At 36.1% G+C, this 19,677-nt stretch overlaps 1 pseudogene; it reads right to left on the bottom strand.

Moving 5' to 3' along the window:
• Positions 1–16,588: 16,588 nt before the first annotated feature.
• Positions 16,589–18,283, bottom strand: LOC110214845 (heat shock cognate 71 kDa protein pseudogene; annotated as a pseudogene).
• Between the last annotated feature and the right edge of the window lie 1,394 nt (positions 18,284–19,677).

The following is a 19,677-nucleotide window of genomic DNA, read 5'->3' as shown; positions in this document are numbered from 1 at the left end:
GAAATGGCAAACCATTCCAGTATCTTTGCCAAGAAAACCCCAAATGGGGTCATGAAGAGTTGGACATGACTGAAAAATACTGAACAACAAGAAAGAACAGAGTATGGAGACAAACTGAAGCATGAAAATAGCCATGTCAGTGTTGATGGGTAGAATAGGTAGAATGTTACTAACTAGAATCAAATCATGGCATTTAATTCAGTAAATCCTTGACTTGAGGCCTGTTATTTCTTTAGTATGATGAACCTCGTTCTATCAATACAGACTGCCACCTTCTCTGCAACTTCTAGTCTCTTACAGAGTTGAGGGTCACACCCAGTATGTGTCAAAGGTGGGACTTGAATTGGGGTCTTCCTGACTCCAAGACTACCTCTAACCACCATGCAGTGCCACCTGTGTATGGACATAGATGATCCAACAATTGCTTATAGCGAATTTTTACATTCGGTACATGGTGGCTTTGGGAGTTACAAGGCAGATGAAGCCAATTCCAATTTCTGATCAAGTTTTCCTTAGGATGACACAAGAATTTTTTCCCTAGAATATATATACTTGGCTTCCAAATGAAATGAAAATAGAATTCCTAATAAGAAAAAATTTTCTCCTAACCTGTTTTGATCATCATTAATACATTTTTGATCACTTGTTTCCTGTCACCTGCATCAGTATTGTCTACTACTGTGCATGAGACTATTTCTCCATGGTCATGATGTTACATTGGCTTTTTTTTTAAGTTAAAAAAGAAAACACTATTTTCTATATAAGCATAGTGAATTACTTTACTCCCAAAGCCCTTTATTTTTCAGAGATTTAAATTTTTTTTTTTTTGCCGTGGATCATCAAATGACCTATGAAGAGGCTGGCAAACACTATCCGTTACATTGGATAAGCTCCAAGGGCAGAAGTAAAAAGACTCTGTATGGGCAGCAGTCACCTAAATCCAACTGACAGTACCCCAGGGAATTGTTAAATAAAAGCCCAAGTCAATAGCAGTGAAGATCTAGATACAAATGCCACAAGATCAGATCACTTCTACTTCCAATTATAAGGAAGTTATTCTCAAGGATCCGAGTCATAATGATGCAGATGTTGCAGGAGCATCTTCATTTCATTTTACTGGAGTTGTTCCATCTTCATTTATCCTCCCAAGAAATGTTGTTTGCTTGACATGACACTTTTTTTAAAAAATTCAAATGCCATTTATTTAATTATAAATGAAGTGGCATTTTGGTGGAAATTTGAGCTTCTTTTTCCCTCCTGCTTAATAGTATTTTTTTTCAATTACATGTAAAAAATAGTTTTTAACATTCATTTTTGTAAGATTTTGAGTTCCAAATTTTTTTCTCCCTCCATCACCTCCTCCCTTCCCAAGACAGCAAACAATGTGATATACATTATACATATACAATCATATTAAATATATTTCCACATTAGTCATGTTGTGAAAGGAGAATCAGAACAAAAGGCAAAAACTATGAGGAAGAAAAAACAACAAAAAAGGAGAAAGTAGTCTGAACATAGAGCTTCTTAATGACAGTAAGACCACTTCTTTATCTAGCCAAATCTTCTTTCCTTTTCCCCACATATTTTGGCAAAGTCTTTGGCAAGGGATATGCATCTGTGTATCAAAGGATCAGATATTTATAGCTGGAAAAGAACCTTGAGGTCCAGTACAATCCCATCATTTTACAGGAGAAAAGTAAGGTCTAATGTCTGACTTGGTTGGAGGACTCAAACTTTGATTATCTGACTCCAAATCCAGTGCTCTACCACTATACCATTTAATGGAGAAATTCTATGTCATCTCTAAAAAAATGTGCTGATAGTTTAATATTTTGTGTCAAAGTAGGTGCTCTCGCAGTTTTTTTTTTTTGGTAAATTTTATTATTTATTTTAAACTTACATATAAAATGAGAAAAAAAACACATTGCCATGTATATAGCAGAACACAAGAGAGGATTCAATACAAAACAACAAATTTCTATTTCAAGAAAACCTATATAATAAATACATGTTGTTTTCAAAGTTGCCCAGATTTTCTTTGCTTCCTTGTAGATTTTCTTTTGTTCTTTGCAGTGCACTTTTTACTTTATTTTCCCCTCCTTCCTTCTACCCCTACTCTAAAGAAGACTGCAATTAAATGTATATATATATATACACACACACATATATATATTATATACACACACATACATATACAGGTAGATATCTATAAAAATATACGTATATACTCATACACATACATGTAAGACTATGCTATGATTATTTCTACTTGTCATCTTTCTATGAAAGTGGATAGCATCTTTCTTCATAAGTCCAAGTCTTCCCATGTTTTCCTAAATCAACCAGCTCAACATTTCCTACACCACAGAAATATTCCAACCCAATCACATGCTGTCTGAGAGACTGTCTATGAAAGTTTCCCTCCATTTTTCTGCAGTCTTTGTATTCTTGGCTGCATAGATTTTATTTATAGAAGAAAATTTTTATTTAAAATTATCAAAATTATCCATTTTATACTTCAACAGTTTTCTCACCTTATAATATAGTTTAAGGTCTGATACTGCTGAATCTGTTTCCTTTAGACCTTTTCTTCCTGGTTTCTTTGAAGTTCTTGACACTTTGTTATTTCATTTGAACTTTGTTATTATTTTTCTAACTCAGTAAAATAATTTTTAGTAATCTAATTGGGATGGCACTGAATAAACAGATTAGTTAAGTAATTTTTTAGTCTTTTTTATTATATTGGCTTTACATACCCATGCCTTCTTATTCTAGCACTTCAAGGAAATTTTCTTTGATAATTTCTTATAATGTATCAAGATTCTCTTTTTAATCATAATGGGTATGTACATACTTCAATTATTTAGATCTGACTTTTATTTGTATAAAAAGTGTTTTATGTTTATGTTCATATAGTTCTTGTGTTTGTTTTGGCAGGTAGACTCTCAAGTATTTTATACTGCCTCATTATCTTAAATGGTCTAAAACAATATTAAGTAATATTGCTGACATGTAGTGTAGTTTCCCTATTTTCCTCTTTTGATTAAATCTATTTTAGCTTTAACTTTGAGATCATGATTACTATCCCCTGCTTTTTTCTTTTTGCAAAATAAATTCTACTCCTGACCTTTATTTTATCTTTGTGTGTATCTCTCATTTTTATAGTGTTTCCTGAAAGCAATATACTGTTGAATTCAAATGTTTAATCTGCTAACAGTTTCTCTTTTATTGGTAGATTCATCCCATTCACAGTCTAAGCTATAATTACTTATTGTGTATTTTCCTCCTTCCTGTATTTCCTCACTATTCTTCTCACACTATTCCTACCCTCCTCACTCCTCTGCTTTACTTCTACCCATTATAACACTGATAATATTTTCACATATAAGAAGTAAACAATTTGATCTCTTTGAGTTCCTTATAATTGGTCTTCAATGTTTACCTTATGTTTCTACTGGATGTTATATGTTGAATTTTCCCTTAGGTTCTGCTGTTTTTGTTGCAAATACCTGGAAGTCTTTCAGTTCATTAAATGCTTTTTTTTTTTCATTCAGGTTTATAGTTAACTTTGCTGGGCAAGTTACCCTTGGTCATACACCCAGCTCTTTTGCTTTACGAAATATAGTATTCCAATACCTATGGTATTTCAACATAGTAACTGCTAGATCTTGCAATTCTTATTGTAGCTCCATGATATTTAATTTTTTTTTCTTGTTGCTTTCAGTATTTTCCCCTTAACCTGGGAGCTTTGAAACTTGGCTATCACATTCCTGTAAGTTTTTTTTCCTGAATATCTTTCAGGTGGTGATTGCTGGATTTCTTTTTTTCTACTTCTGCTTTGCCTTCTTATTCTAGCACTTCAAGGAAATTTTCTTTGGTAATTTCTTATAATGTTGTATCAAGATTCTCTTTTTAATCATAATTTTCAGGTTGTCTGACTATTCTTATATTATTTCTCCTTGATCTGTTCTCCAGATCAGTTGTTTTTCTGATGAGATGTTTCATATTCTCTTCTATATTTTCATTCTTTTGATTTTGTTTTATTATTTTTTGGTGTCTTAGAATGTCATTAGCTTCCTTTTGCCCAGTTCTAGTTTTTAAGGAATTTCTTCCTTAGTTTTCGAATCTCTTTTTCAAATTGGTTGATTTTCTTTTCATAATTTTTTTTATTTTCTTGGAATGCTCTTATTTCCCCCCCTCATTTTCCCTCTATTTCTCTTATTTAATTTTTAAAGTCCCTTTTAAGTTCCTCCAAGAACTCTTTTTGTGCTCTGAATATGAACCCAGATCTTCTCTATTCTCATAGTAGCTATGTGTGTTTGGGTTCTTTTTCCTTTGCTTACTCATTTTTTTATTTTTGTTTTATTTTGTTTTCAGCAGCTATTAGTGTAATCAAGTTATAGTTCCCAAGGTATGGGGAATGATACCCCAAGTCTCAGGTCCTTATTGTTATTTCCTCAGGGCTGTCCTGGGGTTCAACGTCGGGCTATCCTCTCCATTCCTAATCCGTGGCTGGGGCCCCCAGCCACACTGTCTTGCAAGTGGTCTAGCTCCCTGCGGTCCCTCGGATGGCTACAAACAATAGCTGTCCTCTCTGGCCCAGAACTGAAACCAGGAACTCTCTCTGCATGCCTGCAAGTCTCCACAGCCAGCAGCTACTACAGCTGCACCCAGCAGGTATGTGCTAGCTCCTTCTCCCCCACAGCCTCAGACTGGGACATGGCTGGTCTCTGCAGCTGTGCTTGGCCAACAGTGGAAGATCCTTCAATCTTCTCCTCCGCAGCTGTCAGACCCCACTGAGATGACAGTTTCTAAGGCTGAGGCTGCCTCCCAACCCAGTTGCCCTCGGGCTTGTCGTTTGTTGATTCTGCAGAGTCAGCTGGGAGGTGTTTGGACTTCACTCAGGCTGAACCTGAGCCCTCAGAGGGCTGGTGTTCCTTGGGATCTTCTCAAGTTGTCTTAAAAGAAAAACTGCTTCACTCTAACTTGCTTTTTTCTGTTGCTCTACATTCCCTGTGAAATGATGTTCTGGCTTTTTTTTTTTTGTCCAGGAAATTAGGTTTTCTGATTTACTCCACCATCATCCTAGAATCCTCTTCCCTCTTGCAATTAAAAAGTGCATTAAGAGATTAAGCCTGGGCCTATGATAACACGGAAGTCCACATTCAATTTCTAGTTCCATATTTGGGTTGCTATGTGATTCTAGTCAAATCCTTTAATATATCTGTACTTCACTTTCTGGAGGCAGCTACATGGCACAGTGGTTAGAGTGCTAGGTCTCAAGTCAGGAAGACTCATTCATCTTTGTGAGTTCAAATCCAGCCTCAGATACTTACTAGCTGTGTGATCCTAGTCAAGTCACTTAATCCTGTTTGCTTCAGTTTCCTCATCTGTAAAATGAGCTAGAGAAGGAAATGGCAACCTACTCCAGTACCTTTGCTAAGAAAACCCAAATGGGGTCATGAAGAATCCCAAACAATAACAAACTTCAATTTTCACCTATGGAAAAAGAAAATTCTCATTCTCTCTCCCTCTCTCTGTTTTTCTCTACCTATCTATGTAGAATACTTCTTCACTTTGACATTCTCCTATCTTATTGTATTTATAATCTATTCACTTAAGAAATTCCATTCTCATATCATGTTTAAACATTTGGAGACTATAATTTTGGCTGCCATAGCATCCTGAGGCAGGAAGAGAGAGAGTTGCTCTGAACGTATAAGGTCTGCGTTGTCTGTTCATCTTTGAGTTCATTTACATGATGAACTCCCAAGTGTATGTGTTCCACAAGCCCTGAGAGAAATAAACACTCATATTGCAGACCATTTTGTTTGTTTTTCTAAGAATGAACTCAATAAAGGTTGACACTATCTATATGGATATAGATATTTATAGATCTTTCATATACACACACACACATATATATCTTTCCCCTAGAGCATTATGATAAATTATTAGTTTAAATTTTTTTTACAAATGTACATGTGTATGTGTTATTGTTCAGTTGTTTTATCAGTGTCTGAGTCTTCATGATTCCATTTGAGGTTTTCTTGGCAAAGATACTGGAGTGGTTTGCCATTTCCTTCTCCAGCTCATTTTGCAGATGAGGAAACTGGGTTAAGTGACTTACCCAGGGTCACATGGCTAGTAAGTATCTGAGGCTAGATTTGAACTCAGGTCTTTTTGATTCTAGGCCTGGCACTTCAACCAGTGACACTTCATCTAGCTGCCCACATATGTACATAATACATACATATATACATGTATACATGTACATATGTGCATAAATGTATCACATAAATATGTGTACGTATATTTATATGATATATCTATATCTATGCTTATCACATAAGGTTAGAATAAAATTATGCCCGGAACTTAAGCAAACAAAAGATCAGTCTACCCTACTGAAAGTTTTAAAAGGTATTGGTCTTCCTCTTCAACATTACTCTGATACTTTTTCCTGCTTCCTTTTTAGAATTCAAATATACGCAGACTTTATTGCTCCATAATTCATTGCTTTAGGTACACCTTCCCTGACATCTTTAGTGCCATGTCATTCACCCAAAAGCTGCTGAAACAAGACCTACCTCAATATAGTGGCCCAACTGTGCCAAATTTGAGAGTGGAATTATAGTAGAATCGTTTCTAGTAGTTGAGAATTAGGTTCTAAAATTAGCATGTCAGACAGCAATCCCCTCTAGTCAAATTTGTCCTTGAAAACCATAAGTTGCCCATAAAGTACTGTATAATATTTTTAAGCAGTTGCAGTTAGAAAGTGGCAGTTTAAATATACAGGGAAATTTATATCAGAGAGGCAATGGACCTGAGATGGTTGCTACAGAAAAAAAAAATGAAGTGACCATTTTATTTTTCCAGACATTCAGCTAACCCATTGATCAGGAGAGAGAGGTGAAAACCAGAACTTCTGTTCTCATAAGAAGAAAATAAAAACAGGTCAAATGTTTGCTAGCAGGAAAAGTGTTGATTAGTATGATGGAAAAAAGTGCTCTTGAAAGGGCTTCACAACTAATAACCACTGTATTAGAGTGCTTGACTGTGATTTTTCCTGCTTTAATGGAGAAAAGAGAGGGCACAAAGAAAGCCCTAGAAACACAGCAGGGTCCTTCTAGGTAACTAAGAAAGCCTCAATAAAGTTGGACCAACATTATTTTCGGCTGCTCAAGCAGAATGACTACACTATATCTGTGGTGAACGCGGAAGATCCTAAAATCACACTCAGTACACTATGGGAAGCACACAGAAACTGAGACCAACTGAGGCATTAACTGAAACATTTATTCATTGAATGGAATGGCATGTTGCCGACATTATTACAATTATTTTTCTTCTCTTTTTTGAACCATTATTAAATTTTATTTTTAATTTATGAAATAAAACAAGCATTTCTATAACAGTGTAATAAAAAGATGATTGCACATGAAACTGCAAATCTACTCTGAACGACTTGCTATTCCTTTCAAATGCACATTATCGTGTAAATTTCTTTTTTTGTTCTCTCTTCCCTCCACCCCCAGATGACCACTAGACACAAATAGCTTTTGTACACACACACACACACACACACACACACACACACGCATACATATATATATATATATATATATATGTAAAATTATTCTAGACATAATTGTATTTATCAGTTCTTTCACTGGATGTGTCTTTCTTCATATGCCCTTCATTTTTTTTTGGTATTTATAATAGTAAAAATAATTTATAATATATAATATTATATATTATGTATTATGCATATTACATATACATAATATATAATTTATAATAGTAAAATAAATTTATAATAGTAAAAATAATTTTTTTATTCAAAGTCATTTTTTCAGTCATTCTTAAAACAATATTGCTGTTACTGTATGCAATGTTCACTTGGTTCTGCTCATTTCATTCTTCATTATTTTGTGCCAAGTTTTTCTAAGATCATTGAGCTCATCACCTCTTATAGCACAGTAGTATTCCATCACAATCATATACCACAACTTGTTCAGCCATTCCCCAATTGATGGGCATCCCTTCAGTTTCCAATTCTTGGCCACCACAAAGAAAGCTGCTATAAACATTTTAGAACAGATAGGTTCTTTTCCTTTTTCCATTTTTGAGGGGCCAAATGCATATATAACTAAATTCATATAAGTTAGGTGAATGTAGGAAATGACTCCAATGTGGTTGGTAATCCATCTGAGATGTCTACCCTACCAAGAGGCTTTAGAATCAAAGAATAAACTAATAGCTAAAAAGGGGATATTAAGAGACCAGCTGATCCAGTGCAATTATAGGAAATCATTTAACTTCTCTATGTGTTTCCTTATGAATAAAAAGGAATTAGTAACACCTTTCCTAACTAACGACTTTACAAGGTTATTTTAAAGAAAACCACATGGAATATAAAAACACTTTAATACATCTGTGACTTCATAGATGTGGACATTCTTGTCACTGAACAATGTACCCAGTGTAAACTATATCTAAATATAAGCCCTATATAAATGTGAGCTGTGGTTATCATAACTAGTTATGTAACCTTTGACAAATACCTTTTTCTTTTCTTGGTCTCTGTTTCTATTATTATCAAAAAAGACCTAGAGTGAAATAGCAACAACTTGACCCCGGGGGAGGAAGCGGAAATCAAGCAAAAGTCCCTTCCCTTGGACCTGAACCACTTCGTGATGGAGAACACATTACATTCCTAGGAGCTTTTCTGTCTGGGATCTTGGATTAGACAGTCTTTCAATCCAATGCAAATTTAACAGATGTTGGAGGCTGTGATTAGAGCAAAGTCAATTCTGAAACCCATATATGAGATTTCAAACTGAACCTAGAATCCAGAACCAGGTTATGTTTGTGTATGTGCATGAGCACGCATGCATATATTCTTCCCTACCTTCACCAATTCAGATAAGAGTGAGGTTCAAGTGTCAGCTAGTCACCCATTTCCTCTTCCTTGTTTGTATAGACTTCTAGTTGCATACTTTTATTACATGAGCTACTTTCCCCTAACCTTCCTTTACCCTTTTCCACAATGTATTTCTCTTCTCCCTTAACATTTTTCTTCTAAGATAATTAAGACATAACATAACCACTTTGAAACCTTTTGCCCAATTAGATTCCCTTTAGACTCCTGATAATAATAGGGTTCAGAGGAGATACACGTATCATTTCCCTGTTTCAGGATGTAAGCTGTTTGTCCTTGTTTAGTTAACGATCATTGCTCATTTGCGTTTGACTTTTTATGTTTCTCTTCATTCCTGTGTTTGAACTTCAAAGTTTCTATGCAGCTCTGGTCTTTTCATCTCCTATGCTTGGAAGTCCATTATTTTATGAAAAGCCCATTTTTCTCCCTGTAGGATTATTTCTTGTGTAAGTTATTCTTGGCAGTAAGCCTATATCCTTTTCCCTTCAAGAATATCACATTCCAAGCTCTCTGCTTCTTTTATAGTGGTGGTTGCTAACTTACGTCTGTTTCTGATTGTGGCTCTTGATACTTGAATTCTTTTTTTCTGACTGCTTGCAATATTTTTGCTTTGATCTGAAAGGTCTGGATATTGGCTACAATGTTCCTGGGAGTTTTCATTTTGGAGTTTCAGGTGGTGACCAGTTCTTGCTATTTTCACTTTGGTTATGATGTTTAGTTATTCTGTTGATTCTTATTTTTTCCTCTTCAATCTGTTTTATAGGTCATTTGTTTTTAATATGAGATACCTTGTGTTTTCTTCTTTTTTTTTTGGCTTTCAACTTTGTTTTAATATTTCTGGTCTCATGGAGTCATTTACTTCTGTTTGATCTAGTATAGCGTTTAGAGAGTTTGTTGCTTGAGCGAGGTTTTGTGCCTCTTGTGCCAAGCTGTTAATCCTCTTTCCATTTGTTTCTTCCACAGCTTTCATTTCTTTTCCATTTCCCCCTCTCTATTCTGTTTTCCTTCTGTTCAAGGAAATTCTCATTTCATTGATAAAAAAAACAAAACAAAACTCTTGTTTTATCTCTTGTAGGAATTCATGTTGAATTTGTAGCCAAATTGTATTTTTCTTTGAAGCTTTGCTCGTAGATTTTTGGAGTCCTTATCTTATGGGGTTTGTGTTTGAGCATCCTTGTCAATATAATATATCTCTTTGTGGTGGGATCATTTGTTTGTGTACTCATTCTTTTACACTATTTCTTGAGTTGATGTTAAGGCCAGGCTCTGTGCACTTTGGGAGATAAGATTTGGCTGGTCCTATTGCTGTTTTCTTAGTGGTATTGAGAGTTGTACTTTTCCAGGCTCTCAGGAACAGTTCAGGCTTGGGACCTGCAAGCTTTCAGCATTCCCAAAGTGTTGACTATACCTTGTCCTGGCACATCTTTGTGAGCTTTAATATGGTCTCAGAACCCAGGGCCAGGATAACAAGTCAGAAAAAGTGCCATGACAGAAAGATTTCTTATTAAAATAGTGGATTGAAGCCTGAGATAAACACATGCAAACATGCACACACATGCATGCATGCATGTACACACATTCTTCATTAAAATGATAGTTATTTAGGAATTCTAACCACCTGCCATATCTTTCCCTTGTGAATGTAAAATTTAACATTGTTTGCTTTTACTGAATAAACAAAACCTTTGCTCTTGTAGCCTAAGGATTCATAGCTACTTTTGTATTATCATAAAGAACCCCACCTCACTAATTTTATATGTTGCAAGATAAGGAAAAGCCCTGAACAATCCTCTAGGTATATATTTGATGTGTTAGTACTCACTCCACAATCCAAGATGCTTTATTTATGAAGCTTACTCCTGCCTTTTTTTTTTGTCTAGGTTTAAGACCACTGAACTAAACCTTAGAAAATCCCAATTGGATAGAAGAATATTATAATCCTTTTGCCCTATATTATTTGCCTGTTTTCTGTTGAGACTTAGAGAAGATACAATTGTTTTCTTACTAAACTTATTTCAATCAGTGGGAGCTGTCTTCTAAATAAAAAAGCAGACAAAGAAACTGGAGGACTGTTTGAAATGAAAACTGATATTGATTTCTATGTCACGTTGTGTGTAAAACAACCATAAAGAAATCTCAAAGACAATGGGATTCTGAAAGGACACTCATTTCTTCTCCCCCTACTGGAATGTAAGGACCTTATCATCATTAAACTCTTTCCAATTGCTCAAATGTATTTATCTTTAAAGGTTTTTCATGTCTCTTATGTTTGCATTTCAAAGATTCTATTTAACTCTGGTCCTTTTATCAGGCATACTTGAAAGTCTTCTATTCTAATAAAAATCCATATGTCTTCTGTTGGATTATACTCAGATTTGTAAGATGCTATTTTCCCCCCTGACTGCTTCCAGGCTGTGACATTCCTGGTGTTTTCAGTTTTGTGTATCTTTCAGGAGATGACTAGTGGAAACTTTTTTTTTTTGCTTTTATTTACTTCAAAGATTCTACTCAACTCTGGTCCTTTCATCAGGAATATTTGAAAGTCTTCTGTTCTACAAATATCAATTTTCCCCCTGTTGGATTATACACAAATATGTAGGATGCTCTATTTCCCATTCGACTAGATTTTGGCTACGAAGTTTCTGGGTGTTTTCAGTTTCAAGTGTCTTTCAGGAGGTGATTGTGAAGCCCTGTCTTTTCATTCTCTCTTTTCGTACTTCAAAAATGTTTTACTGATGCCTTTTATTCTTACATTACAGTCATTTCTAGGTATTTGCCACTAACCTGGTCCTTCCACCCACCCCTCACTCCCATCCTCAGCCCCCCATTGAATCCTCTTCCCCCCACCCCCACCGTGATGCAATTCCTCTGGAGGGCAAAGTTAAGTGACTTGCCCAGAGTCACACAGCTAGTAAGTGTTACATGTCTGAGGCCAGATTTGAAGGCAGATCCTCTTGACTCCAGGTGCGCTATTCACTGCACCACCTAGCTGCCCCCCAATGAATCTCTTTTGTAACAAAGAAAAACAAGTAAACAAAACTAGCTCGTAGTCACCATCTCCGATAATGTATACAATACTCTACTCCCTTACCTTTGTCCAAAGGTGATAGATAGGTATGCTCCTTTATCTATTCTCTAGGACTATTTTTTGCTTTTTCAATCACTCTGAGCTCAGTTTTCTTCTCATGATCTTTTCCTTCCTGTTGTGGCAGTTATGGTGCATGTTCTCATTCTGTTTATTGTACTCCATGTGAGTTTATAAAAATCTTCCCAAGTTCCTCTGAATTTCTCTTATCTTATTGCACAAAAATATTCATTAAAGTGAAGTGCTACAGTTTACTTAGTTATTCTCCATTGAATGGGCACCTGCTTTGTTTCGTTTTTTACTATCACAAAGAGTCCTGATGTGGCTCTTTTGTTTTTGTCTTTGAGCTCCTTGGGGAAGATGCCTAACAAAAAGATTTTTGAGTCAAAAGGTATAAACAATTAAGTCACATTTTTTTTTGCATAATTTCAAATGAAGAGCCAGAAGGGTTGGACCGATTCACAGCTCTACCAACAGTGTACTAGAGTTCCTTTCTTCCCACAACTTCTCCAACATTGAGTATTCCCATTTTTGTTATCTTGGTCAATTTCTCCGGTGAGAGGGGAAATCTTAAAGTTGTTTTAATTTGAATTTCTCTTACAATTTTTGATTTGGAGCATGTTTCTAAATAGCAATTAAGGATTTTTATAATTAGCAATTATTTCAAAAACCGTTCATATCCTTTGGCTACTTATCTATTCAGGAATGGATTTTGGCCCTACTTTCTATTCTTATTGCTTCCAAGATAGTGCTGTGAATACAACTAGTAATACCTAAATTCTTCTTGTTCATTCACCTCAGTAAATATTTGTTGAAATAATTCTGAGGTTAAACTATAGTGAGAAGAAAAAAGTACTTGGACCAAGTAGTAACCTTTTGAAACCAATTGTGAAAGTAATATTAATCTTGTTGAAATTGGATTTTTCTCCCTTTCCTTACTTTTTTTTTTGGTTAGGCAATGGGGTTAAGTGACTTGCCCAGATTCACAAAGCTAGTAAGTGCTATGTGCCTGCAGCTGGATTTGAACTCAGGTCCTCCTGAATCCAGGGCCAGTACTCTATCCACTGTGCCACCCAGCTGATCCCCTTTCCCTACTCTTTAAAAAGCAACTTGAATATTTTTTCAAGTCTATTTCTTCCATTCTCTGGAAACTGGTAAAGTTTGACAGCTTTGCCTCTGGAGTTCCAAATTTTATTCTTACATGTTATATGTCTGAGTAACCCACAGAGCCAAATGAGTGTGAGAAATCAGACTCTAGCTGATAGCTGCCACAATCCAGCTGTCTTCAACAAACGAGATATCTGTAAAAAACAAAGCAAAACACTAAAACAATGCCAGGCACATAATAAGGCATTATATAAATGTTTATTCTTTTCCTTTCCTTCTCCCCTCCATCTATTCCATGCTTACAGCCCTGAACACCTTGAAAGCAAAAATCTAAATGATGGCACTGTGTTGAGAATATTGGGTATGAGTTAGGAGTTAGAAAAGGCTGAGGAGTTATGTGACTCTGACTCCATGGGTGACAAGAAGGGCAAAGATAAAAGTGTTTCTTTGTGCAGATTCTAGGCTTCCTCTTTTCACCCTGCTCTGGGAATCTGAGAAGAGCTGACTAGACATAAACTTAGTCCAATATGACATGAGCCAGACCAATGAGGCTTTTTTCATGCTCAATATAGACTTCCTAGTGGAATTTTCTGTTTTTGCTTTGCCTTCTGTTTCTAATAGAGCTGGATAATTTTAAATATGGTCTCCAGACTTTTCGTTTGGTCTAGGTTTTCAGAGTCTGATAATTCTTAATTTATCTCTCTTGACCCGTTTCCTGGTAAAATTTTAAATAGTCTCTTACATGTTCTAATTTTGACAAAAGAAAATACCTACTGTGGGGCAATAGTTGTATCTTTTCTATCACCTCCAAAAACTGGTATTCCCCAAGGGTGAGATACAACAGAAAAAAACAGGTCCGGCAGTCAAGATTTACAAGGCAATAAGAGAGAAATTGTTTAGAAGAGAGAACCCAAAATAGGTAACTTAGGACCTTAACTTCCATGAGGAACAGAGAGATTAATGAAGGAATAAAGAAGTATGAGGGTCATCAATAAAAGGGTAAAAGTCTAAAATAGAAAGAGAAGATAAATAATGAAGAGAAGGAAAAGAAATCTTTTCTTTTAGAAAAAATGTAATTTTAAACTCACAAAAAAACACACTGAAGGAAAATAGAGGAATTGGCTACATAACTGAGAGGAAAAAAGAGGGGAGGAACTAGATAACTAGATAAAGAAATAAAAAAGAATTAATAAATTAAGTAGTCTTGCAAGTGAAGGGAATAGGGTTGCTTTAAAGTACATCAAGATAAAACAATTGAGACAAAATGCTATCTTTAAAGAAGAAGAGGGCATAATCCTAACTGGGATGCGGGGATGGTATTAGAGACAAATAGAGGAAAACATGAATGTAACTCTCATAACTTTAAATATGAACAGATTAAACAATCCAATAAAATGAAAAAGAGAAACAAATTGGGTTAAGAAAACAAAACTCCATAATCTGTTGTTTCCAAGAAAAAAAAATCAGAGATATACACAGAATAAAATTAGGTACTACAACACAATTTACTATGTATTTACTATGTATTAGTTGAATTCAAAAAAGCAAAAGTTGTAATCATGCAATTAGATGAAGCAAAACATAATCAAAACATAAAAAAGGAATAAAAACAATTGCATTATGCTGAAAGGAAACCTAGGAACAACAATCCATCCATCAATCAATAATCATTTATTAAGTGTCTACTATGTGCTAGGCACTGTACTGATGCCAATATTATACTCTAAAAGCTTCAGCATCTAAATAAAGGAAGAAAATAACTGAATTGCAAGAAGACATATATAGTATAGTAAGAGATTTCTGGCAAGAAACCTGACAATACTGCAGGAGATTTCAAGGTCCATTTCTCAGTTTTGGACAAATCTAACAGAAAGATAAACAAAAAGGAAATACAGAATTGAGCACATTTCTGGAGAAACAAGAGGCAATAGACTTTAGGTATTTTCTAAATAAGACTTCTAAAGAACACATATATTCTGCACACCATATGGAACTTAAATAAAAAAGCCAGAAATAATAAATGCATCCTTAAAGATCATGATACAATAAAAATACTGATCAGTTCAGAGTGAACAAACAAAAGACAGAGACCTAATGGAGCCTTAAAAATGAAATTATAAAATGATGAGTAGGCCAAATAATAAGTGATAGAAACAACTAATAATTACATAAAAGAAAATGATAATGATGAAAAAAATGTACCAATCTTTCTGGGATGTATTTCTCAGGAGAAAATTATATTCCTACAAACATTCATTAACAAAATACAGAGACTGAGAGGCAAGATGGCAGAGTATAGGCAGCAGCTCAGCTGAACTCTGTCAGCATTCCCCTCCAAACAACTTTAAAATAATGCCTCAAATAGAATTTTGGAGCAGCAGAGCCAACAAAAGGTTGAGGTGAGACATTTTTTTTTAGCCCAAGACAACTTAGGAGGTTAGCAGAAGTCTGTGACGCCAGGGGTGGGAGCTGGTCTGAGTGCAGTACACAGCACAACAACATCAACAGTGGGCCTTGAAGATGACTCCAAAAGGGCAACAGGTTTTGGAGCTCACTGCCCAGAGACAGTAAGGGGGTCAGACAATTTTGTCAGAAAGTGATTACAGGGAATCCTGTGCTGGCATGGGGTGCGGGACCCTGATGCATTGCCTATATGCAGCACTATGTAGCAGTTCCAAGGTGAACAGAAGCACTAGTGCTTGTGACTGTAGGGGTATGGTGTCCTGGTCAAAGCTCCAGTGCTAAGAAGAATGATAGCGCTTGAAGCTACAGGGTAGCGAGGTCCCTTTCTAGGTAAATAGCAGAACACAGGTCAAGAAAGCAATGACCACACCTCTCCTTGGATCATATGACTTCAAAACCACCAAAAACTTACAACAACCCCCCCCCGAACTAGCTCCAAAAACAGCAGCATGAAAAAAAAACAACAACTGAAGCTTGTGACAATGCCCCCTCCACCCCAGGGATAGAGCTCAAATTTAACATAAAGTTAAAAGTCAAGAAATAGGCTGGGAAAATGAGCAAACAACAATAACAAAAGAACCTTCCTATAAAAAGCTACTGTGGTGACAAGAAAGATTAAGACAAAACTTGAAGACATGAATATCAAAATAGCTACAAGCAAAGTCTCAAGGAAAAAAAATTGGACAAAATCCAGTAAGAATTACTGGAAGAGCTCAAAAAGAATTTCTTTCTTTCTTTTTTTTTTAATGGTGCTAATTTTAAATAGATTTTATTCTCCAGAACAAGAATTGCATTTCCACTTATTTACTGTACTAGTAAAGTACAATGTTGTTCACTCCTCTTCCTCTGCATACATTCAAGTATTCAGAATGCCTAGATTTATACAGTAACTTAAATGTTACTTTTAGATCACTACTGCCTTGGCTACAAATTTGAGTCCTTCAATTTTTGGGAAGCTGTGTGGAATTCTCTTTCTTCTGGTGTGTTTAGTCGACCTCTTCAGTGGTAGGTCCAGAAGAAGCACCTCCAGATGGGACTGCTTCATCCCCTGGGAACCCACCAGGCATGCCTTCTCACATGCCCCCTGCACTCTGGTACAGATTAGTAATGATGGCATTGTAGACCTTCTCCAATTCTTTCTGCTGATGCTCAAATTCTTCCTTCTCAGCAGTCTGGTCCTTATCCAGCCAGTTGATTATTTGATTACATTTGTCAAGGATCTTCTGTTTGTCTACATGACCAATTTTGCCTTGTAGTTTTTCATCCTCTACCATAGCCTTCATGTTGAAAGTATGAAATTCAAGAGAATTCTTGGAAGACACCTTGTCTCTCTGCTTCTCATCCTCAGTCTTGTATTTCTCAGCCTCCTAGACTATATGCTCAATGTCTTCTTTGCTCTGATGACCTTTATCATTGGTGATGGTGATCTTGATCTCCTTGTCTGTGCTCTTATCCACAGCAAAAACACTGAGGATGCCATTTGCATCAATGTCAAATGTTACATCAATCTGAGGAACACCCCTGGGTGCTGGGGGGATTCCTTTGAGCTCAAACTTGAATAGGTGGTAAAGGTCTGTGTCTGCTTGGTGGGGAGGGTGGTATTATGTTTGATCAGATCTGTCACAACTACATCAGCAGTTTCAATTCCAAGGGAAAGAGGAGTGATATCCAATAGCAGCAATTCCTGTACATTCTAAGATTTATCTCCAGACAAACTGGCAGCCTGGACAGCTGCACCAGAGGCAACAGCCTCATCAGGTCTGATACTCTTGTTGAGCTCCTTGACATTGAAGAAGTCTTGCAGAAGCTTCTGGATTTTGGGGATGTGAGAGGAACCACCTACCAGGACAATGTCATGAATCTGTGATTTATCTACCTTGGCATCTCTTAAGGTCTTTTCCACAGGGTCCATTGTGCCATGGAAGAGATTAGCATTCACTTCCTTGAAATGGGCTTGGGTGATTGATGTATAGAAGTTGATACCTTCATAGAGAGAGTCAATCTCAATACTGGCCTGGGTACTAGAAGAGAGGGTGTGCTTTGCACATTCACAAGGGGTACACAGATGGAAAACAGCTCTCTTGTTCTCACTGATGTCCTTCTTGTACTTATGCTTGAACTCGGTAATGAAATGATTGACTATTTAGTTATCAAAGTCCTCCCCACCCAAGTGAGTGTCCCCAGCTGTGGATTTAACCTCAAAGATTCTATCTTCAATGGTAAGGATGGAGACATCGAAAGTACCACTTCCAAGGTCAAAGATCAACACATTTCTCTAGGCATCAACCTTTTTGTCAAGTCATAAGCAATAGCAGCAGCAGTTGGCTCACTGATGCTTTGGAGCACATTGAGATCAGCAATGGTTCCAACATCTTTGATGGCCTGACATTGGGAGTCATTGAAATAGGCTGGTACTATGACCATAGCATTTGTGACAGTCTTCTCAAGACAAGCTTCAACAATTTCTTTCATCTTGATCAAGACCATAGAAGATACTCTTCTGGCTAGAAACTTTTGTCTCCTCTTTGTACTCCACTTGGACCTTAGACCTGCCTGCATCATTTACCACCGTGAAAGGTCAATGCTTCATATCTGACTGTATAACTGCATCATCAAATCTGTGACCAATCACACATTTGGCATCAAAAACTGTTGGTGGGGTTCATTGTAACTTGATTCTTTGCAGCATCACTGACTAAACATTCTGTGTTGGTGAAGGTGACATAGCTTGGGGTGGCCTGTTTCCTTGGTCATTACAATGGTGTCCACTTGTCCATGTTGGAAGACTCCTACACAGGAGTAAATGGTGCCAAAATCAATGCTAACTGTGGGTCCCTTTGACACAGTTGTTGGGAAGTTGGGGTGTGTAGCTGACCTCTGTGGAGGAAGAAGGGCTGCTGCTGCACTGAGTAGCTCAAAAACAATTTCAAAAATTAAATAAGAAAGTTTGAAAAAATTGGGAAAAGAAATGAAAGTGATGCAAGAAAATTATGAAAAGAGAGTCAGTAGTTTGGTAAGAGGCACAAAAAATTATTGAAGAAAATAATACCTTAAAAAACCAAGATTGACCAAATGGTGAAGGACGCACAAAAATTTACTGAAGAGAATTTCTTAAAAAAAAGAATTGGCCAAATGGCAAAAAAAGGCACAAAAGCTCACTGAAGAAAATAATTCCTTAAAAATTAGAATTAGGCAAGTGGAAACTAATGAATCAATGAGACATCAAGCAACAATAAAATAAAATCAAGAGAATTAAAAAAATAGAAGAAAATGTGAGGTATCTCATTGGAAAAACAACTGATTTGGAAAATAGATTGAGGAGAGATAATTTAAGAATTATTGGACTGCTTGAAAACCATGAAAAAAAAGCCTCTACATCATATTTCAAGAAATTGCCAAGAAAAACTTCCCTGATATGCTAGAACCAGAGAATAAAATAGAAATTGAAAGAATCCACTGACCATTTCCTGAAAGACATTCCAAAATGAAAACACTCAGAAATATTATAACCAAATTCCAGAGCTCTGAGGTCAAGGAGAAAATATTGCAAGCAGTCAGAAAGAGATAATTCAAATATTGTGGAGCCATAATCAGAATTCCACAAGATTTAGTAGTTTCTACAATAAAAGAGTAGAGGGCTTGAAATATGATATTCCAGAAGGCAAAGAGGCTAGGATTACAACTAAGAATAACCTACCCAGAAAAACTGAACATAATCCTTTGGGGGGGAAAAAAAAGGATAGTTAATCAAATAGAGGACTTTCAAGCATCCCTGGTGAAAAAACCAGAAATAGGAAGTTTGTTTTTCCCATGCAAGACTCAAGAGAAACATAAAAAGGTAAACATGAAAGAGAGATCATGAGGGAATCAATAAGGTTAAACGGTTTTCATACCTATATTGAAAAATGATACTTGTAATTCCTGAGAACTTTATCATTGTTAGGGTAGACAGAAAGAGTATATGTATAGACAGAGGGCATGGGCGTGAGTTGACTATAATGAGATGATCTTTAAAAAATTAAAGTATGGGAAGGGCGGAGCCAAGATGGCACAGTGAAAGCAGTGACTTGCTTGA

This window comes from Phascolarctos cinereus, unplaced genomic scaffold (assembly GCF_003287225.1).
Source record: "Phascolarctos cinereus isolate Bilbo 61053 unplaced genomic scaffold, phaCin_HiC Scaffold_726;HRSCAF=1367, whole genome shotgun sequence".
NCBI classification, from domain to species: Eukaryota; Metazoa; Chordata; class Mammalia; order Diprotodontia; family Phascolarctidae; genus Phascolarctos; species Phascolarctos cinereus.
The sequence above is the reverse complement of the archived record's forward strand: the minus strand, read 5'-3'. Positions and strand labels throughout refer to the sequence as shown.